Source organism: Melospiza melodia, chromosome Z (genome assembly GCF_035770615.1).
Source record: "Melospiza melodia melodia isolate bMelMel2 chromosome Z, bMelMel2.pri, whole genome shotgun sequence".
NCBI classification, from domain to species: Eukaryota; Metazoa; Chordata; class Aves; order Passeriformes; family Passerellidae; genus Melospiza; species Melospiza melodia.
This window is the reverse complement of record NC_086226.1, coordinates 11,240,754-11,268,632: the sequence shown is the minus strand read 5'-3', so window position 1 is coordinate 11,268,632 and position 27,879 is coordinate 11,240,754. Positions and strand designations below refer to the sequence as shown.

At 36.0% G+C, this 27,879-nt stretch overlaps 1 protein-coding gene across 3 annotated transcripts in view; it reads left to right on the top strand.

Moving 5' to 3' along the window:
- PRLR (prolactin receptor) overlaps window positions 1-27,879 on the top strand; it is a 153,926-nt gene that overhangs the window by 13,189 nt on the left and 112,858 nt on the right. For all 3 annotated transcript variants that reach the window (XM_063179640.1, XM_063179639.1, XM_063179642.1), the window contains one exon: window positions 8,597-8,685. The gene's annotated coding sequence lies outside the window, so the exon portion shown is untranslated. The remainder of the gene's footprint in view (window positions 1-8,596; window positions 8,686-27,879) is intronic.

Sequence of the window (27,879 nt, the reverse complement as noted above, 5' to 3'; positions counted from 1 at the left end):
AATTTTAAATTGGGTATAATATGAAATTCTGTCTTTTTAGATTATGGGGCTTCCCCCCCCCTAATTTGGGAGTTTGTTCGTTATTTAATCCATTTCAGTCTGTTTTTTTAAAGAAAATAAAATCAAATGCTGTGACACAAAACAGTAATCCTTGCAACAAAATGACAGCAGCTAAATCACTAGGAACCAGTTTGACTTGACATTATGATCAATATGCTGGATCTCATTTGTGACAGGTGTGGTCCTTTTGTTGCTTGTATAGGCAGATTATGTGTTTAAATGAAGTAGAAAATTATACGTTGTAATTTATAGTTATTGCTAGTAATTACTGTTTATTCCATTGCCATGACTCAGAAATCCATTTATGATAGGAATTAAATACAGAAGATGCTGGTGCCTGGGAACATGTGTGAGGTGAAGGTTGAGCCATATTTTCTAATTTGTTGTTTTTTCTTAGTTTAGCATTTGACTTTTAGCATGTGTTATTTGGTAGCAGCTCATTAGCTGATGTAAATTGGGACTAATTCTCAGTGTGCTATGTACAGTTGGATACTGAGCTATCAGTTTATTGTCTCTACAAAAATAGGGTCTAGCCTGTTTTTTAACTGAGGGCCAATCTCTGAAACCATGTCTTAAACTAGCATTTGTAGCAGACAGAGACCATATATTTGTTGTTGCCTAAGACGTGCTGCTTTGGTGATTTTGCCCTGAAGCCTTTTCATTGGTCTTAAGTTTAATATGTTTGTTACAATTTCATAGCACCATAGAATGGTTTGGGGTGGAAGGGACATTAAAGACCATCTAGTTTCAACCCCCTGCACCTGAATTGTTTTACTTCATTGGAAGTGGATATGGTGTTACCATCTTTTTCTTTAATTTCAAGTTAAACTGGAAGATGTTTTCATAAAAGAAGTTAAAGTATAAAAGAATGATCAGTCTAATGCTCTCCTGTCACTTTTTGCATATTGTCTATCTCTCACTTTGATCCCATTTTGGTCATTCTGAAAGAATATTTTTACCTTACACAGTCTTTAAAATTTTACCTATGCTTTTGCTGTTAAATTACTCTTTGTATATACCTTACCTTCTAAATTTCCTTTGAATGTTTATGAAATGCTAAATTAAATGTTGTTGTGAATAGACATGGTTTTACATGTTTTTGGTATGTTTTTTCTTGGTTGCTTTTTGTTTACTTTTCTCTAATGGAAAGTTCATTAACTCCCTGGTTTTTTTCAAGAATATGGGATTTTTTGCACACATGCCAATAAATTTTGGAAGCAGATGTGATTATAAAGGCAGATGCATATTTGAATTATGGTGGGAATTTTTTTTAACAGTGATAGATCATATGTGTAAATGTTTTCAATATTTCAGAATAAATTATAGTGAATATATCTATTTTTATCTATATATGTATCTATGTCTATGTAAGCATATGTAACTTATGTATATACATACATAGTATGTATATACATACTTTTTATGTTAAGCTGTCTCATTATAAATCTATTGGTTAGAGTTGTGAAAAAATACCATTACCAGTTTACTATTGCAAATGATTATTTTAGGTCTCTCAAAGAATTACCAGCAAAGGTGGTGGCCAAGGCAGGTTTAATATTTAAGTGACAGTGCAACCAAGTTCATCAGCAAGGTTCATTCTACTTATTCAATGGTTAAAGCACAAACAGGAGAAATTGGACTAGAACCTAAAATCAATCTACCTAAAACTAAAACCAGCCAAAAATTATCTATGCGTAGGCTGGAGATGGAAAAAGGGCAAGAACAGGAAAGGGTTAATGATAAAAATGAGTAAGAGAGACAGTCCTGCAGCGTCACAAAATTCGGACTAGACCATTTTGGCCCAGACTTGACCAATGATTTAGGCCTAAATATTTTAACAGCATTTAAACTTAATAGCACATTTAATTGATATTTAAACAATCTATCAAAAGATTCTATATAATTTACTGTAAGCACAACAGTAATTCACCTCAGGCCTAGCTTCCTCAGAAACCTAAATTACTTAACAATCTAAGAGAGCAACATTCATAGTACATTAGCTTATTCATACTCGCACACATGCAGACTGAAGGTGTATGTACAAGGTAGGCAGTCACTTGTGAAAAATTTCCATCAAGGTCAGGGAAATACTCACATTGGATGCTTTTGCATCTTCTCAACAGGCTGAGCCTCAAGGAGCGGTGTTATCAGCGCAGGGTCCATTGTCATTGTTCACTGTACAATGACAAGTCCAAGTAGAGGACTTCCTGAGAAGTGCCCCACTCAGAGGAATTTGCTGATCACAGACCACTGCAGGCCAGAAGAGTTCAGAATTATTTATGAGGTTGTAAAAGACCTCTAAGATCATCACCTTCAGTCTCTCACTGGTCGCCTCCTTATTGCTAGACCATGGCACTTAGTGCCACATCGGGTTGTTTCTTTAACACCTTCAGGGATGGTGACTCCACAAACTCCCTGGACAATTCGTTCCAATGAATTCCAGTCTAGCAATCTGTTCTGAGAAGAAATTCCTTCTGAAAGGACAGCTCTGCTTGGGACCACTGTTTCTAGAGTCATAAAAGAATTGGCTTAAGTCATAATAATCTTCAATCCTGGCCACAATTCTGGTAGTAACTTCAGTTACAAAAGCGTTGTTCCACTGGAGTTGTTATTCAGACAAGAAATGTAAGTTTCCAAAGTGGTTTGTGCTACACAGCAGAAGTTCTTGGGAGCTGACAATATTTTTAATAAGCTCAAGGGCTTAGTCCAGGTGCTGTTTGTCAAGGCTGAGGCCTAATGAGCATTTCTGAGATCACAGTGCAGCCAGAGGGAATGCACCACCACACTTACCACTTACTCAATGTTTTTTGCTTACTGCATAAGACATATTTTAAAAGATACATTTTGAAAAATGAAAATGGGAATGATATGCAACTTGTAATTACTCTTCTTGGCCCTGAGAGAAAATCTTTATCTTAACTTTAACAGTAGTCACTGTCAAAAGAGGAAGGAACAATAATATTGGAAAGGGAAAATTAATTTTGAACTGGCATAAGAATCTGCTTATTTTCAAATTTGTTGACATTTTTTAAAAAATAGTACTCTCTTGATATTGAGAAAGAAATAATGGCTTATTCTGTCTTTGAAATATTTTAAGTTGTTAAACTGATACAAGAATGACTTGGTACTGTGCAATTTAACTGTGTGTGAGGAGAGTAACCTGCCCTAAGAGATGATGGACTGTCTGTTAATTATTTCTTCCTGACTGAGGTACATGATTTTTAAATCAAGAGAAAAAATGATGCAGGCACAGCTATAAAAAGCGATTATATTTCTAAATTAATAAGGAATCATATACCTGTAAGACTACTAAGTTAGCCTCTGAGGAACACAAAAAGAAGGAGTAGTATGTGCTAAACACTAAGCAAAATATATTTCCTGCCCTCCTTGCACAGTCTCTCCAATCACTGGAATTAATATTCCTATCAAGCAAACACAGCCATGCAGCCCCAGAATTATTAGATAAATAATTGGATACAGAATTATAAGGCAGTATAAATGAATTTCCATTGACTTCCTTTGCTCTTTGTTTGCATGAACAAAGTAGATGCTGATTTTATATTCTAACGGTCACATCTAAATGGCTTTGAGTAATGTTTTTTTTAATAGAACGCTTGGTTGCTCATAAGGTGAGTTAAAGTGCAAGCTGTGGTCAGGATTAAGACTGACTTGTTTTTGAGCTGGTAAAAAAGCCAGGTAGCCAGTGTGTACCAATAAAGTGTATGCTGGTAAGAGGAGTTTTGCTGCTGTACCTCAGACTGTCCCCCATATGTGATGAGTCAGAATTTGTTCTTGGAATCTGAAGAAATGTTTGCAGTTCTGGAATCAAAACCAAATTGGATAACATAATGATGACAAATCTCAATCCATGAAGTATTTGGTCTTGATTTTGAAGAGATGTATCAATGTATGAGTGGACTATGTCCTAGGCAGCTTCCTCTTAATACTGAGGAGCATTTTTGGAGTATGATTGCTATGAACTGGATCTACTCAGGAAGAATTATTTTGTGAGCATTGAAAGCTGAAGAGGTGTTTGTCAAATCAAAAGTGATTTTGGTATATATGATGCACTTTTTATATTACACATGAGGTTTACTTTCTATAACCGTAGTTTTTTTCTAAATCAATCTTTTTATTTTCATTTTATTTAAGTCTTCTTGGAGTAACAACAGAACCAAAACGGGAACATGAAGCAATTGTATCATATAACTAATCCTCTCTAGCAATACTAGAACTATTTATTGATATGTTAATCACATCAATAGTGATCTGTAGATAATGCCAGTTGCTCTTCAGACATCAAGTGGGCTAAGGCTTTGTGGTAGTTAATGTTAGAAATAATTCATGCTAGTTTAAATCCTCAATTGCATTTAATTATAGTTTTTTTTGTGAAAAAAACAGCTTCACCTTTTCTTCATCTCTGTTAACCTGCCATTCAAAATATGCAACAGAAGTTTTCTGCACTGGGCAGAGTTATCAAAAGTTTTGTACATTTCATCATACAGTCTTTTATTATTTGTTGGCCATTGAGTGATCTTTTCCAATCTTTGAGACAGCAGTGAGAAAAACTATGCATCTCTGTCTTTGCAGACAATATTATTTGCATTCATAATTATCACAATAGATAAACAGTTTGTGGGCGAATTACACAGCAGATGCATCATCATTACATTTCCAAGTGCAATGGACAGAAATTTGGCTCTTAGCCATCATAATGACATGGCTTAACTAATGTGATCAGTCTTGAAGCAAATTGAATCAAAATTTTCTTTCCCCAGGGAATAGAAATCCCAAGGTATGTTTTAGGCAGCTGATATCATAAATTATTAAATACTTTTTTGTGCCATCCAGGGATGACAAATATGCTTTTTTTGCACCTTTCACAGGAAGAGATCTAAAGAGCAGCTTGCTCATTTTTTCCTTCTTTGGGTTTTTCCATTAGTGTATCTACTGCAAGATAGTGAGTGCTAATTCGAGTAAAATATCCTCATGAAAGGGAAGCCACCTCTTCTGGAAGTGCAGTTTTGTTGAGTTGGACTTTGCTACAAACCTTTGCAAAATTCAGGTCTACTGAAAACTGAACCTCTTCTAACTGTTAAATAAAGAAGAAATAATATGAAAAGGACCTGTACTGCAAGAATATAGTATATGCATTGCATATAAAAGCCAATGTATGAGGCAGGAGTTATCTGCTGCTTCATATTAAAAAAGTTAAAGTTAAGCTACTTTCTATGACAACCTTAGCATTTCTGTCTCAGAAACAGGTTCCATGCAACTGAGATGATGAGTTTGAGAATGGAGTGAATGAGGAGTGTAGGATTGGAAGTCATTCAAGGGACAAGAAAAAAGGAAGACAGTGGATGATAGAAAGTCACTTGGTTTGAGGGGGTGGCAGTAGTGACAGAAGTTGGAAGAATGTAGCTTGCTAGTCAGAGTGAAAGGAGTAGGCAACAATAACTGAAGTGTGATAACATAAAGGAATACAGGAGACAGATTTGTAGTGATCTGGAGATTGAAATAGAACAGCCTAAGCAAAGAAACTTGAAAATATTGTATTTCCTTGTGATAGTTCTTGTGATTAACTTGTGCAGGTAGCATGAGTTTTTTACCTATCACTAAAATTCAATTTTTTTCCTCAGCTGAGAATCCTTTATTTTTTACTAACTCGTATGCTTGTGTGTCTTGCCTTTAGACACAGCCAGCATCTTACAGATGAGATGGCTGGTGACCAGTTGTAAATCCCTCTGCTTAGGAAGGGATGACTTCTCTATTAAGTTCAGATGACTGACCTAGGAAACAAATACATTGTTGGTATGTATATTAGCTCAAGTCTTTCTGATTCTGTCACTATTTACAGACAGAAAGAACATCAAGATTGCAAAAAATCAGTTGATGCACAGCCAGGAAAATGGAAAAAACTGTTTGTGGGTTGGTTGGTTTGGGTTTTTTCTTAAGTCGTTCATTTTATATTTCATTAGGAGGTCTTAAATAATTTCAGATCATTGAACACTACATTTCTGAACTGTCCAGACACTGACTACTAATGGATAATTATTAATCTCAATATAACCTATTTTGTTTTCAAGTTAACAGCACTGAAACTGCTATAAGTATAAAATTCCTGGCATGGAGTTCATTGTGTTATTTGATTCTGAATGTGAAAAAAGATACAATAAGGTTAATACCCTTTAAACTTTCTTTTAATATGAAAATGTAATGAATTTGTTGCACTGTGTTGAAATATGTGCTTTGTATAAACAATATTTTGTTTTATAAACAACTCTAGAAGAGTCTCAAACCCTTCAGCAGTAGAATATGCCATTTAAAATTTGTAAAAATTTAGCAGCTTTCTTAATGCAATTAGAGAAATTAAGTCTACAAAGTCTTAGATAGTTTGTTTTAATCAGTTGCCAATACTGAGTTTTTAGTGTGAAATGATTAATTTTATTAACCAGAGACAATCACTTGGTCTTTACATACATTTTACAGATTGTGTAAGACTCTTTGTAGATTATATTTCTCCACGTGCATCTAGAAAGATGATGAAATTTTGAAAGTTCTAAGTGGCATATAACTTTGATGAAGCGTTTGAGATTCTGCTAGGACTGATTTTAAAGCAAAACTGATTTTATAAGGCTTACTGTACTGGGAGAAAGGTGAGGTCAAAAATTTGTCCATGCTTCCTTGTACAATGTGCTGACCACAAAATCAACTTTATTCTTTTGTTGAAAAGGAGCAAAGCATTGCCTTGCCTTTCCAGCTCTGCAATCCAAAAATTATTCTCTCATAGGAAAAGTATAAACAACAAATATATAGACAAGCAGGTAGTTAAACATTAATTACTACTGTAAAACTGCTAAGATTAGTGCAGATTTCTTGCATGTCTTAAAGTAGTTGCTGTAATGAACAGTAATTATGATAGAAAAATAGAAATTGGAACTGCAGTGATTGAAAACTTGTATGACAGATACATGGAGATGCTGGCAATTTGAGTTGTTTCGGTTTGCTATTACTTCCAATAATTACCTGAGTGCAGTTGAAAAGGCATTGTTAAGTATGACAAAAAGAAAAATCTGTCATCATAACATTAAAGATTACATCCTCTAATGCTGAAAGCTACATCAGTTTTTAGGAAATTGAAAATTTTATGTCTGATTTTAGTGTCTGTGTCTAGTGATCCCTTTTTAACCTGTGCTTCACTTTCCTTTCAGGAAAAGGAGGCTAACCTTGAAGTATGTGTGACTGGTATTGTTAGTTTGTCCTTTTACAATATTTTGAGCATTTAGAATGAAAGTAAATGTTCTTGTTGGCTGAATTTCAGTAATCTTGTTGTGTCATTTAAATAATTTAGTCCTTTTGGAGTTGTCAAATTCGTATTTCAGTGCTTAAGTCCCAATGGTCTGTAAGGATCTAATCACTAGTGGATCCAGGAAAAGAAGAGATGTCATAGGAAAGAAATCAACAACTTCTGATGTATAAGTTACAGAGAATATGGGGAGATATCAGAATTTCTAGAAGAAAAGAAACATTTATTTCTCTATATGAATGAGAAAAGTCTGACAAGTTTCAGTTCAGTATCCATGTTAACACAGTAATAGCACAAAATCTATCTCACAAATACAATCTTTCAACTGATCTGTGTTACGGTATGATTAACATACAAGCATAGTAAGTTAAGGAAATTGATAATAGAATTTTTAGAGGAATTTCTTGGCTACCTAGATTAGTGAAACCCCCTCTGCAAAAAAAGAGGCAATAAATAAGTTGTTTAAGAAGTGAGGATTTTGAATCCTGAGTAACCTGCATGTGAAGGAAGTGTTCAAAGTTCTAATGATTCTCAGTTAACTGACAAGAGAGGTGTTACTTCCATATGTGCTAGGAAAGCCATTTACTATAATAAAGTATCAATTGTGATCAGTATGTTATTTGGAACTTGGTTTTTAATATAACTTTGGTTGTTTGAAATATATTTTAACATGATATTTTATATGATATTTTAACATGATATTTAATATGATATTTTAACATGATATTTTACAAATATATTTTAACATTATTTCTATCTTCATTGTTACGTGACTGTTGTAGGGACTCGGGGAGTAGGTGTGAGCATATACTCCTCTAGAGTGGGTGTGAGCATGAACTAACATGTGAGAATCTTGGTTTTAGTCATAAACTAACCTTGAGTGTGCTTGTGTTCTTTTTGATCACTTTCTTTTCCTATTTCTTATTCCTTCTTCTGTTGCAGGAAGGCCTATATTGTTTTAACTTTGATTTTATCCTGCCCAGTATTCCTCCAAAAGGAATGAACTTGAAATCTTCATCGTTTATTCATTAGTAATTATTTTAAAAGAAATTTAGGTTTAGATTTGTCACATCAGTCATTATACTTTTTTTAAGCATTTGTAGTTCTTTTTTTCTGTGTTTTGCAGCTGTAAAGGTACTTATGAAAATTAAGTAATTAATTTCATTTTAAGGTAGTTGTGAAAATTAGCTTCCTTTCCTAACTATAGTCCTTTTCTTTTCATTTGTGCAGACGTAAAATACATGATGTCAGCACAACCGTGTTTGCAACTGTCACCTGTTTCAAAGAATTTTGTAAGAATTAACTCTGGGGGGATTGCTGTAAGTACTTTGTCTAATACCATTAGATTTCTTTCTAAATGTACTTGTATTTAATATAAAAGTCTAACTCCTACATAATACTTCATCATTAGGGCTTAAAATGCCTAGTTAATGGTTTGGTTGTATATTAACATTAATTTTAAAATGTGTAAAATATTTTATGACAATGATTTCACAGAGCATGGATAATGCAAGCTGCTCATAGTCTTTACAGACTGAACACTCTTTTTAAAAATAATTCAAACAGTCTGTAATTTTCTAAAAGCCCCTTGGTTTCATTTAATTATATTTTACAACCATTTTGTGTGGTTCAGTCACTTGTGTAAATAGCAGCTTTCTCAGAACTGAAATGAGCAAATAATTACTCACAATTTTGTATACGCATTATTTTATTCAAAATAGCTTTTCACAATTTTGCTTAAAAACATGAAGCACGAAGAGACTAAAGAACAAATGGTATTCAACAAATGCTCTTAATTTAAGTAACTGTGGTTATGCTACTATACCTGCTGCATCTTGCTGATCACTGTACTATCTTGACATTTAAGAAAATTGATATTGTCACTCTTACTGCATTCTTTCAATGGGTCGGGTTTACTTTTTTATTTGTATATTTATTTATTTATTTATTTAGCATGTAGTCCATAGGAAAATCAGTTTAATTATACATTCTACTTTTTTTTCTGAAAACAGTAGAATTCATAGTTTTTACAACTTCCCGAGGCTAAATTGACCAATGTGGGCCAGTCAGATTGAACTCTTCATCATTGTTTCTTGGGAGTTTAAAAACAAAACTAACTAAGCAAAGCCAAAAAGACTCCCCAAAACCCACAATAATTTTCTTCACATTTTAAGCCACTGTTCCTCAAGATAGAAGGTCAGTGTCATGGGAAATTGTCTTCATGGTTGTGCTACCCTGAGCTTTTTTGTCATGTAAGTTTGTATACTTGAGGTATTTGAAAAAGAAAATTAAAAGCTGATGTACAACTATATTCAATAGGAAAACAATTATATGAGTGGAGTGATGTATTCTTGGTGACCTGTGTTGCTTAGAAACAAAATGCTGTTTTGTCAATTGATTAAATCCTTGTCTTCTAATTATTTTTTACTGGAAAGTCCATTGCAATGCCTGACTCAGACTTGGACATTCCTCAATTAACCATGAGGTCAAGCTACTGTCTGCTTCTTTCCTTCCTTCAGTCTCACTTCATCTCAGCTAAAATCACTCAGACACCTGTCAGTGAGCATTACTTATATAAAGTTGCATTTATTAATTCTGAATTTCTCTGGTGTGAGTTGAGTTAGAGCACATATGATCCCATACTGCATTTCTGTAACATTAGCTAGTGCACACACAAGAAAAGAAAAATAAAAGCATTTTGCTTTCATATTAAATTAGTTGATAGATGGTCAGGTAAATAATCTACTACCAGAAACTTAGCCTGTCAGCATTGTTTGAACAAATTTAAAACAATGAAGTGATTTTATATAGGATCTATTCTATGCGTTGTACTGCATGCTTTTGGTGAAGTGCAAGAAATTATCTGGCTAGATTTACTGTCTCAGTGGGGATTTTTTTCCTATTGGTCACCGAAGAATACTTCTAGAATCACAGCTTCCATATTCAGCTACAGATTGATGCATTTTTTTCTCTTGGTTCACACTTTATCTTAATTACTGTAAAATCCTTTTCTCAAACTGAAAAACATAGCCATGGTTCATATGTGTTTATATAAAATATTACTGCAGTGTGTAGTTTCTCACCATCTCCTTTCTATATCCACCTTTAAACTTGTTCCCAGACTTCTCACTTTAAACACCAAGTGTTCCCTCCCTTTCTATGCTAGCAATTATTGCCCTTTTCTTAAAATTTGTAGCGGTATTTTTTTGCTTTCTCTCATGTTGTGTTTTGCACTTGATAGGTATATATAGATATATATATACCTATCAAGTATATATAGATATACATATAGTATCTAGATATCTATATATCTATAGATATATAAACATTCAGTAATTCCTTTACTTTCCATGGCTTCTTACTGTGACTTTTGCTCCATGTACTCACTAATTCAAGAACTGAGTTTCAGAAGTGTTCAACCTACTTAGGGAATGTCCTTGAAGTAAGTAATAGTAAGAAGTTTAACAGAAGTAAGAGTGTCTGGAAGATCTTCACAGCTTTTATTTTTTTCCCCACAATGACCATAGAAAATAGCAATAAATAATATATTTTCAGGTGGGATATACCTTAAACCTGGACATCATATGTGTTTCTGGATACTGTGGTAACTGCTGTTGTGTTGTCAGGGAAACAGCCTTGTGCTCAGTAGGCAAAACCAATGAGGATTAAGCAAAGCTATAATATAGCTAAGTCCCTGTGACCTTAGCAGGATCAAGATCTGTCAGTTCTTCACTTTGCAAGTGTCCCTTAAGAGTGAGGGCGATATGCATAAGTAAAAGCATACCTGCAGTATGCCTGGTATAAATATCAGACTTGGAGTATTCTAAGAAGTGAATGCATTTCTCAGTTAGATGGATTAAAAGACTCCGTTTGTGTAAGTAAAATCTTTATCAACTAAATGATAGAAAAGTTTTTGTGTGAGCTATGAATTGGAAGAGATAATAACTCTGGAGTCTCTTTTATTTTTGTTGAAAATTCACACAAAAATATACCAATATAAAAGTACATTAAAGTCACAGGGATAAGAAACAAAGTTTATGACGCTCTGGGGTGCGGAGTAGTTGCCAACAGTTTTCAGCACAGTGTTCTTTATTAATAAATATTGATGCATGTGTTACTAAAGTAAACCTCCAATACAAACATATTATTTCATTCTGGTTTTTTGTATTAAAAAAATTTAAACTTTTTCTGCTTAGACATTAAATTATTTTTTCTTTTTCTAACACAAAAGAGAATATTACACATTAGTTGAATTTTCATAAAAAATAAGAATGAAGGAGCAACTACTTATGACGTGATTTGGCAGAGTCTCTGGAGTTTATTATTTTTTTCATTCTTGTATTGTTGTGTAACATCAAATGTGATTTAATGTCTTTCTTAATTAGCCCTAAGGTTTAATTATTAAACTGCATGTATCAACCATTATATTTTTTAAGTATCTCTTGTGTTACGTGTCCATTATAAAAAAAAAAAAGTTAAAATCAGTGTTAGTTTATCTGCAGAAAATGACAGATGAACCTTTTTCAATACTTGTCCCATGTCTTGTGCTGAGAACGGAGCATATGACGCAAAGCGTGAAATGAGATATCTGATTATGAAAATGGCTTGATTTCTAATGGCTTGATATCACGTTACCTTGTGATATGTTTTCTTTCATAGTGCTTTGTTTTTACCTTTAGGTGAATCTAAACCTCTGGCCAAAGCTGCTGGATTTTGTTAATTTTGATTATTCTTTCCTGCCATCCCAGTCCTTTTTATCAGTGCTCCTGCATTTCATTATTTTTTATATCTGATTGGTTAAAGTAACTGTGTGGTTTTCTCAAAATTATTGTCTTTACCATTTCATCAAAGTTACAGAAAATTTCTGAGTATAAGATGCTTCTTATGAAAGCGAGTTGAGGCTCTTTGCAGCATGTTTAAAGCCATTATAGAAATATTGAAATTGACCTGATTTCATTGCTTCATTTTTGAGAGTAGCCATTTTCCTAATACGATATTTCTATCAGAACATCAGGGGACTAAATGAAGCAAGAGGACAGTAAAGACTTGGCTGCTTCTGTAAGTTCAATATGATGTCAGCCTTCTTAACTATGTAAAATGCACAATAGAAAAGTTAGAAATGAGAGCATATTCAATACTTTAAATATTTAATGCTTAGATATTTAAGAACAGAACAACATCAAAGTTTTTAGAATGCATGCAGAAGTTGACTTAAAAGACTGCAGCATAAGTTCTGAGAGAAAAATGCACTGTGATTAAAAACAGAACATTAATTTGCAAAGTTAAAGGATTAGGAAATGTACATTTCTCATTTCTATTTCTTCTTCTCTTATTAATTTTTTACTTTTAGTTTTCATGCCAGGTACAGAGCTGAATACTTTTCTTAATACATTACCTATATCTCAAACTTTTTCCCCTTCTTATATTTTTTCCTAATTTTTACAAGTAAATCTGTCCTTATTTTCTCTTGGTTCACCCGCTGTTAGAGCTTGCTAATATGAATGACCTTGACTAAGATAAGTAATCAGTAATGACTAATTCAGAAAACAATAAGTAGGATCCATTTTTTTTCTCTCTAAACCAACTAACTAGTTTAACAATGTTCCAATAAATTACTGCAGGCTATCTACTACCCTGCTGTTTTCTTGGATAATCTGCAGTCCTGAACAATTGTGATAGCAGCAGCAACCTCCCCAGTAGTTTTGTTTGTGGACAAAGAGGCAGATCAGCCTTTCCTGGCTCATGGAGTGCATTAGGTGAATCCAGGACATGTCATCCTCCCTGTGCTGTGCAACTGATCCATGAGTGCATAACAAGTCTAAGATATTTCTAAAGCTGTTGATTTACAGCAGGCCATCTGTGCATGGCCCACAGCCACGTGTCCAGGTGTTCCAACTTGTTTGGTAGATACCTGCTCTTCCACGTGAAATGCTGACAAATACAGCTTTCTCATTCTGTTTTAAATTACTGGTGTAACTTTGGTCCATCTATTTTAAATACAATGTACCATGGACATCTAATTTGTTTGATCCAGACATGGATTCAGAAGTAGTCATTGGAAAAATACTAATGTGAAGTCAGTTTAATTCTATAGTATGAATATGGGGGAAACGAGAACTAACAATACTCTTATCATGTCTGATTTTTCTTCCTTTTTCATCTTACATAGCTATTGACAGTGCTGTAAAATACAAGAACAGTTTACCAAATCAAAATGTTGACATTTGTCACATATTGACAACAAAACTCCAGGAAAAAAAATGAGGTTATTGAAGACCACAGATGTTTAGGTTGCTGTTATCAAAAGACCAAACAGCAACTGTAGTTTTAACTGAAATAAATAAAAGCATAATTTCCAACCTCTAATTTAGTCCAGTGACCTTCTCATATTGAATTCTTGTGAATTGTATCCCCATAGATTATGGAACATTAATTCCATTGCTATTACGAGATTATGTGTTTATCGGAACAGTTTATATTGATTATTTCTGCACTACATTGTAGTGTTTTGAATTTGGAGCACTGTACATTAGACAGATATTTAAATGGGTGTGTTGGATGCTTTCTTTTTCTATGATTTTTTTTTTTGTAATTTACCTTTAGACTTCTGACCTACATGTTTAAAAGTTAAATTCATCATAAGAGTAACTTGCCGTAAATCACTTTCTGAATAGGTTTGGGTGAGTAAGACACTCAGCCTTGGAACACATTTTTTCAAGTTATGAAATACAGATGCTATGGTGGGTATATTAATTAACTGGTGTGTGGTTTCCTTTAAAAAGGACATATAGCAATGTGCTGTTGCCCGTCAGTTTTAAGTGAAAGACTGTCAACCACAGCAGCTACCTGTGAACAATTGAATGTTTTTGTAGTAGATATCTTTGTGTCACTGCAGCAATAAGTAGCAACGGTTAGGTAATCCTAACAGAAATCAAGGACACTAACAACTAACCAAAACTATATCATTCTTTTGCAAATTACTTCCCCTATTTTTTCCTATGGAAAATGATGCAGAATGTTTATATCAACACACTTGTATTCCTCTGCATACTTGACTGTATTTTTATCATTTGCTGCATTAGAATTTATTTTACTTGTGTTTTGTATTTATTGTACTTTGTGTTTTGTATACAAAAAATAAACAAATAGGAAAATAGCCATAGGCTTTAACATCTATGGATATTCTTTAAAATCAGCTCACTGTGGGTGTGTTTTTTATGTAAGTATGTGTGATTTACATATTGATTTTCAATTTACAACCCAGTTTAAACTTAGATGTAGATTCAACCCAAAACTTCAGTTGTAAGACTGTTATCACTATCTTTGAGTTCATGACCTCCTTCAAGTCAAACTGTTTCACAGCATGTCTTGGTTTGAAAAGACAAGTCTCTGCTAAGGAAGGCAGGAGCCTCTCTTCAAGTGGAAAATGTAAACCCCCTCCCTCTGAATTATTAAGGCGCTCTCAGGCAAAGATATGGGAGTAGGAGTAACAGTTCTTTATTAGGAAAACTAAAAATGTAGTAATAGAAAACAGCACTGACAGAGTCAGAATATGACCTGACATCCTGTGGGTCAGGGTGTTGTAGCAGTCCCATTAAATGGTGGCTGCAGCCCTCCTGCAGTGACAGATGTGGTTCTGTTGGAGCAGTGATCCTGTTGAAGGTCCAGTGGTGGTGTAGATGGGCCTGGTCTTCCTCTGGGAATCCACTGGAAAAGAAAGCTGCTCCTCTGGGACTCAAGGGGAAAGGCTGCCTGTGGTGTTCCGAGGCTCAGATTATATCCAGGTGGGAATGCTTGGCTCCTCCCCCTGGGCAGGATATCTCCTGGAGGGAGGATTGGTTGTGGAAGAGATAAAGACAACTGCCCCCCTGGTTTTAACAGGTGACCCAATTAACAGAAGATGACTGTCCCACCTCTAATAGATGGCAATAGAATGCACACCCCGGGCCACATCTAGCATCTCCTACCTAAGACACAGCAGCAGTGTTTAATCATGTTGCCTTGAAGCTTACTGTGATCCAAAAGCAGCGGGCAGGCTAGACAGTGCTTAAGGGTGCTCCCTTATGGCTCACTTCATCTTTCAGGAGACAACAAATTGTTCAAGGGAGCAGTAGCAAAATGCCTCCTCCTATGCCTGTCCACATCCTAGCTCAGGGAGCAAGGAAACTGATGCAGATGTACAGAATTGTGAAGTTGTAACTCTGCACTGAAGGAAAGTGAAGTGTGCTGCTCACAGCTGTCCTCTGTCTATAAATAGGGAAGATGCTTCATTTCAGAATCAAAGTAGTTTGGTCTAATTACTTGTTAACGCTGATAATACTTGCCAGCAACGCATGGCATGCTACCTTATAATTTTATTTTTAGACAGTTTAAAAAGGAGGTGTTTGGGGAAGCCTCAGTGCCAGTTGGGCTTTTTGATCTCTTGCTGAGTGTTGTGCACTTTTTCAGATTATTGACTGAAACAATATAAAGCGTGCAAGTTTTCCACTACTACTATTATTTGAAGCACTGGTTTCAGTTTAATATTTCAGAAGTGATAGAATCAAGTCCAGAAAATTATTAATAGAAAAAATGAGAAAAATTCAACTGATTTGGTAACATTCTTTGCTGTTCCCATTTCAAGCCTGCAATTTAGTAAAACAGTAAATACTAGTGATGCTTCCTCCCAGAGATATTATGTTCTTCAGAAGTAATAATATTCAGCCTTCTTCAGCCAGAGAAAAACACACAGAGGATAATTTGGATTACCAGTTCTGTTTTTTAAGGGTATTAACAGGCCCACGTCCAAGAAGGTGATTATTTCAGTGCTTGTTGCTTAGGATTTATATTGAGGCACATGGTTGCTAATTTAAAAATGCTCAACTTGCTTAGGAAAAGGTATTTAAGTCCTTTAAGGCACAAAAGCACAGAAATAGCTGCACTGGATCAAAGCTGTTCATTTTTCCTATATTCAGCCTGTGGTTGGCGTTCATAACCCATTCTACAGAGAAAAAGGCAAGAATATTGCATTTACAGAATAATCATCTTAATAAGGAAAAATTTCATGTTGGGTTCTGGCTGCTTCTGAGGCTTGATTTACATTCAGAGACTGCTCAGTTGAGGGCAATGGAGAAAACAAAGAAAAGGTGAACGTTACTCTTGAGTAAAAGAGAACAAGAAGGAAAAAATATAGAGAGGCTTATAGATTGACAGTGACACAAGTAGCTGACAATGTCTTCTGAATAGTCAGTATTTGATAGATATTTCCTGAGCAAGTATAAAAAAGAAAGTGGGATAGATTCAGGATAGAATTTTAGGGAGAGAGGATGATCGCATCTGTTGAGAACATAGTGAAAACCTTAGATATATTGTAAGGGAAAGCAAGAGACTTTGGGGATATTGAGTGTTGTTAATTGCACGTCCTGATACACAGGTTAGTTCACAGTCATAAGTGTTCTGATATGAGGTATCTGAAAAGCTCCATGTTTAGCCTGATAATAAACAAGACAAGCACTGCAATGCCGACTTCTTGCATTTCTTTTGCACTTTGGTATTTACAGTTTCTGAGTCATAGCAGCCCAGTATATTTTCACTGCATCATTTGTTGTTTTGTAAGCCTGCATTGTTATCTCCTTTCTAAGTTACAGAATCCAGGACTTTTTTGTCTTTTGTATGATGTTTTTTTTCTACACCTTTCCTTGTATTTCTAACATTGTATTAAAATTTCTGTGTGAATTCCTTCTGTTATTTTTGTATTCTTCTTGGGTTTTGGGGTGTTTTTTTTGTTTGCTTGGTTTGGGTCGGGTTTTTTTTGTTTGTTTTGTTTTCTTTTTTATTTGGTTTTTTGGGTTTTTTGGGGTTTTTGGTTCTTTTTATTTGGTAGAGTGTTTTTTAAACTTTGTCTTTGATTTCTGTAGTCCATATGAACACTGGAATAACTGTCCTCCATTCTAATTCTTACAGGATTTCTATTCAAGAGAGGGATTTTTTGTTAGTAGGTTTCTTTCTTAGTACATGCATTTGGTTTCATCTTCATTAGGTACAAGTAGTTTGGTTTTTTCTTTCAGTGTCCACTGAGTATGTAATTACTAAGAAAATTGTATTTATTAATGTGATTTTTCAAAGTGGAAATTAAATCTGTGAGTGTTCTCTTGGTTATAGAGCAGAACTCAGGTACAAACTACAGTCAACATGCATGTCTTATACACTGGTGCTTGTGAGATTGGACTAGAGGTTCTTGCTGTTATCTCAGTGTTACTTGTTTCTCCCAGGGGATTACTCTTTGAGGTAATACAACTTCTAAGAGTTGAGGTTACAAACACCCTATTTAAAATGATGTAGTGTTTGGACTGCCAGAATCACAGTTAGGCAAGCAGATAATTTTCATCCAGTCATCCCTTTAGTCAGATATCTGATGTGATCTTAAGTGTTCAGGATTGTGGGTTTCAAGCCTACTGAATTCCTTAGCATATGATATTAGGTGTATTTTACAGGTCCTACACTGGGCACAAGGTAAATGTTGCCCTGGAACTTTGTCCAAGAATTTTCAGATTATGTGACTTTTGAATCTGCTGAAAATATAATATGCAAGCTTCAGCAGAACATAGCAGAAAAAAATAATTACGTGCATATTTTGCACTGTATTAGACATAAGTGATACTTGCCCTACTTCTGCAAATCAAACACATGCGTTTCCCTCTAAAACTCCTTTCAAATATCAGACTTCCATTTTGGCTTAGGCAGAAACTTAGACTGGTTGTAACAAGTATTAGGTCTGCTGGAATGACAGATATTAGATACATAAGTTCCTGTTTTACTGACTATGTGAGCCACTCATAAATCTTTAATATAATCTGGCATATGTACATGACTCTGCTGCATCACATTTTCTTAACGAGGTTCTGTTTAAATTTCCCATCTATTCACTGGCATTTTGACAATTCCAGAAACAGGTCTGGCAGGATTTTTTAAAACAAATATTCTAATCTGGTTTGTAATGCTGCAATTTCTTTTCCATAGTAGTGTTCAACTCAGCTTTCCCATGCAGCAGTGTTAATGTCTTTGATTACTAAATTTCAGGTAAAAATTCCCTCTAAATTTCTTTTCCTTGGTATGTGTGCAGTAGATGTCTCCTATAAAATACCTTGATGAAAGGAATTGGTTAGGATGCTAGTGGCCTGCAAATATTTGCCAAAAATGTAAACAGAATTGTGTTTTGAGGTCAAAAATGTAAACAGAACTGTGTTTCAAGTTCTGTGATTTTTTGATTGAATAGCTCACTTGGAAGGGACCTACAATGATCACCTGGTCCATCTTATTATCACAGAATCATAGAACAGTTTGTTTTCGAAGGGACCTTAAATGTCAGCCAATTCCAACTCCCCTGTTATGGGTGGGGATACTTTTCACCAGACCAGATTTCTCAAAGCCTCTTCCAACCTAGCCCTAAACAGCTTCAGGGATAAGGCATCCACACTTTCTCTGGGCAGATTGTTCCAATGCTTGACGACCCTCCCAGTAAAGGTTTTCTCCCTAATGTGTAATGTAAATATACACACTTTCAGTTTAATGACACTCTCCCTTGTCCTGTCACTATAGGCCCACATAAAAAGTCCCTCTCCATCTTCTCACCTTTTCTGTATTGCAGGCCTGCTCTAAGGTCTCCCCAGAGCCTTCTCTTCTCCAGGTTAAATGTCCCCAACTGTCCCAGCTTGGCTCCAACAGGTCTGTGTCCTTGTGTTGGAGAGCTTGATGCACCGTTCAGGTGGAGTCTCACAAGACCAGGGTAGAGGAGGAGAACCACTTTCCTTGATCTTCTGGCCACATCATTCTTCAGCAGACACAGCTTGCGAGCCCATGTCGCTGGGTTATGTTGAACTCCTCATCCACTTACAGCCCCATGTCCTCCTCCATAGGTCTGCTCCCCATCCATTCTCCTCCCAGCCTGTGTTTGTGCTGGGGAATCACCAAGTGCAGGACCTTGCACTTGGCCTTGTTGAATGTCACAAGGTTCACACAGACTCACCTCTCAAGCCCATCTTATACATGTCCAGTCCCTCTGGATGACTCCCTTCCCTCCAGAGGTGACCACACCACACAGCTCGGTGTCATCAGTGAACCTGCTGAGGGTGCCATCGCTCCCCCTGTCACCAGCAAAGATGTTGAACAGTGCTGTCCCCACACTGACCCCTGAGGGACCCACTTGTCACTGGTTTCCACTTGGGCATCAAGCCATTGATTACAATTAATTGACTCCAACCTCCAGCCCATCAAGATATTCAAGACTGATCACTGTTCTTAGGACTCTCCAGTGGTTCCCTTGCCATGAAATCTGTTCCTTTGGATTCTGGGATTTTCCTAAGCATAAACTGATCTACTGATCACACTGATTTCCTGTCCCTTTCTAATTGCAGTATTTCCTGATAATTTTAAGTTTTCATAGGATCTAATATAACCAGTTTTTACCAAGTACTGTTTAAATATGCAGTTGAATTTTACTTTTTCTGAAGCAATAGAGTTGGTAAGACTTCAGGTTTGTGGCCTTGTTTTTTGAATAACTCCATGGGTCTTGAGAGGATGTGACTAAAGCCTCTACTATTAATGGAAGAATTACCAGGATACCAGGATCACTGAGTGTAAAATTTGCACATAAGTTCTGCTCCTTCTGTGTGTTGACTTTCATTCCTTTCTTCCTAACTGGGAGTATTATTAGAAGACAGTCTAAATTTATAAGTCTGAATTTTCATCTGTTTAAAATCATCATAAGTCACTTTAAAACAATGCAGCCAATTGCCCTCTTGGGTTTAAAAAAAGAAGACAAAAACCCTACAAAAAGTATGTATATTTTTGGAAGATGTTTAAATATAAAATAGTCCGTTTTCTCTGGTATGAAAAACCTCTGTTTAGTAGAATAATAACTTTTTGCAAATATATTATTAGTTATTACTATGGCTTCTTGATAGCATCTTTAAAGAATAATTCTGTATTCTTTGTTCAAGTATATTTATCCAATTTTTTCCATTCTTTTCCATAGTTAAAAAATACTTGCATTTTCTTGTGCTTATGTTCCTTAACTCTCTTAAATTCCTTGTCTTCCATTCTGTAGATTACTTCACATGTATAAGTTACTAGTTAAACTGTCCCTCTTAGAAATCTAGGGATGTGTGATACAATTCAAATTTTAAAAAAAACAAAATACAGTGCTGTTGAATTGATTCTAATTGTTAAGCAAGAGGCACAGTGTTAGAGTCATAGATTCATAGACTCATTTTCATTGGAAAACAACCTTTAAGTTCATAGAGTCCATTAAGTTGTACCAGTTAAACCAGTAGCAAAAGCAGTAGTTGTGAGAGAATGAGAGAACCAAATCTCAGGATGCCATTGATTCAGAGTTTCTTCTTTTTGTATGATTTGTTACTTCTCTGAGATACTGCTGAAATCATTTTAATGAATTGTCTCTTTAGTTGGCATTTAATATTCGCTTATCTTTTTGCTCTGGCTTTTTGTTCTGCAGCTTTTCCCACGGTGAACTGAACTAATTTGCAATGTTGTCAGACTGCAAATGAGTGGGAAAAAGAGCTAGTACTTACATTTAGGGCTAAAGGAGGGGAACCTAGGCATGCGCACCTGCCTTTGAAAATGCTGCAATTGAGATGGGTTGCACATCAACACAAATAATTTAGTGACTTCGGAGGTGTGTCCCTTCAAAACTACCAAGTCTTTTTCATTTAATTTTGGCTATTTGCAATAGTTAGTTTTTTTATTCTGTTCCAGATCTTCTACTGTTACATGCATTTGAAACAGATTTTCCAATATATCTTCTGTAAGGAAAGCTCCTTCTGTTTGTTTTCTGACAGCCTCTCATGGTGCCACTGAAAAGTCTTCATGACACTCATAAGCCAAAATATTTTAACAAGGTCACTCATTTGATTAATTTTTTTCTTAAAATGAAACCCTAAATTGGTGTATATATAATTTTTTAATGTTGGACATGAAGTAAAGAATATGATGGACACAGTTGCAGATTAGTTCCTTAATCACATAAATTTTGATCATGTCCTGTACTTTGCTGAGGACTGACTCAAGAGCTTTTCCTTCGCTTGTAGGTTTCCTGACTGGAGTCTCTGAAATAATACATTTTAATATCATAAACTTTTACCTCACATTGTACCCCTGGTTTATATCATTGTTTGCTTCTTGCTCTTAGGTTTCCTGGTCTCCCACAATAAGTCACAGGCACAGTCACCATCCTAGGTTCCCTGTCAGTATTATAGTCTTAAAAATCCTGTGCTTTCCTGCTTAGGTGAGAAATCCCATTCCATACTGATCCTATTTTCCTTATTAATCCAGTAAACTCGTTTATCTGATTTCATTCAGGCATTTTAGTGTTTAACAATACTCCTCTGTTGCAGCAAGCAATTTTTCTGTTTTGTGTACTGCCCAATAAGCTTTTAATTTACTGTTTTCTTTCACCATGTTTTTATTTTCCAATGTTTTTAAAGTAATTTATAGCCAGCCATTTTGCTTCCTGCACTGCATTTCTTCTGTTGTGCTTTGTATATGTTTTCATATGTGTGGTAGTATTTTTTTGAGTTTACCGTGAGTTACCATGCAACTCTATTCTTAATCAACCAATAAACTGAATCCTCCTATATCTGCAAAACAATACAAGTAACTAATTTCTATTGCTCTTTACTTTTTATTTGCCCATCATTTCCACCAGTCCACCAGTACAATATAAACTTTATTATATTATTGTCTTAAAATTGAGTATATCTAAAAAATATATACACCATACTTGATCACTGTGAGATTAAAAAAGTGCAATGCAAAAGTTAAAGAGAAGCAATTAAATCTGAATTCCAGAGTCCGAGTGGAAAGCCACATAGGTATAAATATGACATGTTTATGGATTGATATATGTTTTGTGGAAGGAGGTTGCAATTTTTATCATACATAGTAGCAGGGACAATTTATTTTTGTTGGTGCAAAAAGAAATGCACTTATGCAATAGATCATAAAGACTGAGAAGATTATTAAGTGGTAGGATTTCCAATATTAAATAATAAAAGATCTGTACAAAATGTTGGAGGAAATGGCAGTATTTTTTTTTTGTTTTGTAAATATTTCTTAATTTCTTACTTTAAACCTTCTTTAATTTTCTAGGTATTGTAGAAGTCATTTTCATTAAGACTGAGATTATTTGCATTAAATGTTACAGTATTTTTCATTCTCAGTCTTCTTTTTCATGCTTGACAATACTTCAGAGTTGAAATAATGATGAACCAAACACACAGTTACTGTTTTGTTATTTCAAGCTTAGAATATCTTGGAAAGACAGCTTAGATTTTAGCCCAGTTCTGGATGCATTAAACTCACCTTTTCCATCACCTTAAGCAGGAAGTTTCCTTTTATGTTGGGATCTTTGGCTATAGCCTCCTGGAAATAATTTTGATTTGCTTTTTATATTCAGTTCAAAGCAAGGGCATTCAGAGAAGGGGTTTTGATTATATTTTTGTTCTGTTTAGTAACAGGAATAAACATCAAAACAAGACATTAGATCATGATAGAAATAGAAAAAAAATCAAATTAGAAGAATTTTCTGTATAAATAGATATATAATTACAAGCCCTTGAATTTTTGTAATTACACATACTCGAAAAATCCTCTATGTCATTGCCATAATGAAAAAGCCATCATTTCTCTTCAAAAGCACTTCAGAAAGCAAAATTCAGACAGTCTGCCAGCATATTCAATTTGTGCATCTCTCACAAAAATTGTACCCTATCTTCAGTAAGGAAATTGGTCTTCCGTTGAAAGCAAAGTAATTACAAGAATTTCTCAGAAAAAAAGAGCATTTCTCTCATCACTCCTTGGATTTAAAATTGTAAATACTTTGCTTTTCCCTTGCTCCCTCATCTGTTTAATTTCATGAGTATATAGGTCCCTGACCTTGGCCTGATTGACAAGGGAAGTTAAAACTCTAAGCACTTACTATTCCTTTCTACATATCAGTGAAAGGATGTTAGGAATATTAAATGGATAAAAAAAGCTTAACCAATATTTAAATTATGGAAGGTATGATGTATGCCATTTTGTAGTAAACAGTTTACTTAATAATACGATTTTTTTAATGTTAGTAAAAATCTGAAATAATGTGATTAGAAGAAAAAGCTTTCTTTTTTTTTTTTACATATGATAAACATGTGTCAGTATATTGTGTCCTTGCTACTAGAATTTATTTTACTTGGTTACAATTAGCAAATATTAGTAAACCTGAACTTACAGACTGTTTATGCTCTCCACATTCCCTGAACTGCTCCTTTCGGACAAAATTTTACTCTGTCTTGTCTTTATCCAGTCTCCAGATAGAAACGACAGGGCTGCTGTTTCGTCACAGTTGTGTGCATTCCATATGCCAGGTTATGTATGTTACCAGAGAAGTAAAATTGAACAGAATGTGGAAGTTGCCAAAAATCATTAATAAAAATTGTTAGCAAAACTAGACTGGTTTCCACTAGGGACTGAAGTCTTCTGTAGATGCACTCACAGTTTTTATTTTCTTAATATTCATACTAAGATCCCAGATCCCACAATAAAGTACGTTTAGAAGTAGACTACGAAGTAGACTAAGGAAAATTGAATTATCAGGCTGTTGGCTTAGCAGTGATTTTCAAAATTCTCATTTGAAGTTCTCTTTCTAGCTTCTGTATTCTTTGGAGACTCTCACATAAACAATAAAAAGTGTGTGGATATTAAACCTTGTATTTCCCCCCTACTTCAATATATGATTTTCCCCCATCCTCAGTCTTTTATTAGTATTTTATGTTAAGAAAGTCTAACCAAGAGTCTCATTCAGAGTTTAGTTCCAAGATTTAAGTTCAGCTGGATGAACAAGTTTCTCACATTATTTTATGCTGGTCGTTGGGGAAGCTTGGAAAGAGATGAAGAGATGAAAAGGCAGGGAATCCCACTGGATATGAGTGCAGTCTTCATAGTCGGTTGGACCTGATACACCTGATGTGCATCCCAGAGTCCTGAGGGTATTCACTGATGAAGTTCCCAAGCTGCTCTCCATGATATTTGAAAGATTATGGCAGTAAGTTGATGTTCCAAACAATTGGAAAAAGGGAAACGTACCCATTTTTAAAAAGAGAAGAAAGAACAACCCTGGAAACTGCTAACCTGTCAGTCTCACCTCTGTGCCTAGGAAGATCATGGAACAGATTCTCCTAGCAATTGTGCTGAGGCACTTGGAGGACAGAGAAGTGATTTGGGACAACCAGTGCAGAGTCACAAGGTCCTGCCTGACCAAACTGTTGACTTTCTGTGACAGAGTGACAGCATCGGTGGATGAGGGACGGGTTACAGATTTTATTTATTTATTTTATTATTTATTTATTTTATTTATCTGGACTTCTGTAAAGCCTTTGACATGATCCCCCACATCCTTTTCTTGATATTGGAGAGACATGGGATTGAGGTGTGGACTGTTTGGTAGGTAAGGAATGGATTTGACAGTCACATCCAGTGGTCAACTGATTGACATCAGTGACAAGTGGTGTCCCTCAGGGGTCCATACTGGGGCAAGTGTAATTTAATATCTTCATTGATGACATAGAAAGGGATCGAGTGAACCCTCAGCAAGTTTGCAGATGACACCAAACTGAGGAGGTTTTGACACACCTGAAGGATGCCATCCAGATACCTGGACAAGATTCCTGGAGGAATGAGTCTATGGGAAACTCATGAGGTTTAACAAGCCCAAGTGCTGGTGCTGCATCTGGGTTGGGGCAACCCCTGGAATCAACGCAGTTTGGGAATGAACAGCCCCAGAGGAGAAGGGCTTGGGAGTGCTGTGGGTGAGAGGCTGCACATGGCCCAGCCATGGCACTCCCAGCCCAGAGAGCCAAACATGTCCTGGGCTGCACCCAGAGCCCCGTGGGCAGCAGGGCAGGGAGGGGATTCTGCCCCTCTGCTCTGCTCTGCTGAGACCCACCTGGAGCCCTGCATCCAGCCCTGGGCTCCCAGCACAGGAACCACAGGGACCTGCTGGAGTGAGTCCAGAAGAGACCACCAAGATTATTAGAGGACTGGAGCACCTCTACTGAGTGGAAAGGCTGAGAGAATTGAGTTTATTCAACCTGGAGGACAAAAGGCTTCAGAGCAACCTAATTGTGTCCTTCCAGTACCTGAGGGGAGCCTACAAGAAAAATGGAGAGCAGCTACTTACAAGAGCATGTGTCTTGGTTTAAGACAGTCTAAAGGAGAACACACTAAAATGAGTTGCCCCCCTTTATAGGTTTAACTAATCCTTTTCCACAAATAAGGAGAAAACAAAGATGAGCAGGTGTAAGTGGAAAAAAATGACAGTTTGCTAACAAAGGAAACTGCAATAGGCAAAAACCAGTAATTAAGATACAAAATTTCCAAAACATATTTCCGAGAACCAAGAGAAACCCAAAATGCTGGAAGTGTCGTTTTTGGGACGGTGCCTGTTGCAGGCGACTGTGTGGGGAGACAAATGGAAAAGATGGCGGCAAACCCTCCCCCTAAGATGGCGGCCTCTGCAGGCAACAACACGGAGCAGGAGACAACGGATGGCGGCAAACCCTGATGAGAAGGTAGGAGATACAGAGCAGTTCCAATGGCAGATGAAGACTTCCTGGCTTGTGTGGGGCCAGCTCTGCCACCCGCTGCCTCCTCCTGCCACATGCACCAGTGTTGATGCTGCTGTCTGCCAAGCAGCTGGTGTGTCCAAGGGAAAGAACTACCCTGTTGTCACTGTCCTGGCCCCAGAGACTGACTCAAAATCCATGCTGCCCATAGAGTTTGAAAAATTCACCCAAAACAGTTTTTTGCTTGTGAAATACACTTTTCTGAATGGCTGCTCTTGCAAACCCAGAAAAAAAAACCCCAACCACCTGAAGCAACCCACTCCAAAGAGGAGCCTTCACCTTCTACCAATTCTTCCATGAAAGAGAGCAGTCCCTGTTTCCAGTCTCCACATTAAAAAGGGATATTAACAATACCCCTCTTCCCCTACCTCAGGATTTCCTTTCTGGCTGTAGTGCTGGATCAAAAAGAAACAGTAAGGGTTTTTTGGGACACAGATAGTTATGCAATACAATCGTGTTTTGGGTTACCCGAGACCACATGGAGTTGGACAAGACAGTACAAGGGGCAGTGGCTTCAAACTGATGGAGAATAGGTTTAGGTTAGATATTGGGAATATATTCTTTACTGTGTGGCTGGTACCTGAATGAGCTGCCCAGAGAAGTTATGGATGCACCATCACTGTAGGTGCTCAAGTCCAGGCTGATTGGGACTTTAAACAACCTGGTCTAGTTGAAGGTGTCCATTCCTAGGGCAGGAGGCTCGGAACTAGGTGATCTTATCTTTTCCAACATAAGCCATTCTAAATTCTATGGTTCTGTTCCCACATTGTCCTCTCACTGGATACCAGCGACAAGAGCACAGCACCTCCCTCTCCACTCCCATTCCAGCGGAAGCTGTACAGAGCAGTTAGTTTCTCACAAGTAAGCAAAATTTGGCATCATTCAAGTTCAAATCTCTCAATTTTTTTCAATGGAGCTAGTCCTGATTTTCACTTTGAACATGTTTATAGGTTTTTCTGTGTACATTAACACAGAAAAACAGTTTGAAACAAATGTTCTTAAAATTACCACATTTTAATATGTTTATTACTATTTCTGACTCTTCATTGCTTGATGTTTAATTTTAGCATTTGAAAATTTAGTACCACATCAGAATGACTTGCAACTACAGCAGATTTCAGAGCCTTCTGAAAAGAAATCCAAGATGCTAAAAGATAAGAGAGCTCGTATGCGTATTTTCTGAAGGTTATGTGTTTAGTGAATTAATTAAAACCAGTGTGAAGGCTTCTGTGCTACATGTTCATGTCTATAAAAGAACAGAGAAAAGGTGTGCAGGGAAATAAAGCCAATGTACTCTTATGAGACCTTAAAAATGTTTCTATTTAAAAATCTCTTCATGTTAAGTTGAGAGTATTTGCATATTGTCAAGCATGGAAAATATTTACAGATCTGAAGACAGTGTGTACATGACACAACATTTGAGTTGTCCTTGTAAAGGTTTTGTATCGTTCTTCTTTTGTGAAGAAAAGATGGAGCATTGTACAAAAGCAGGAGAATGACAGGAGAAGGGCATCTGTAGTGGGTTTGGCCTCAGAACATTTTGTACTTCTGTGTAGCTATTCTGATCATGTAAGAAAGGAAGACATTACTTTAGACATGGGAGCACTCATCCAAAGCAGAGTTTATAGTTTATGTAGAGGAAATGGCCAGGTATCAGGGTATTGAACCACACTGACAAAGTTATTGACTAATTTGATATATATTTTATGTGGCTAATGAAGGGAGAAAGTCTTGCTGTGTTTATTTAGTTGTTCTATTGCCACTACATGAACAAGAATGGCAAAAAAAGCCTCTTCATGTATCTGGACAAGAAGATGCAAGCAATATTCAAAATACTCAATATTCTGATAGAATATT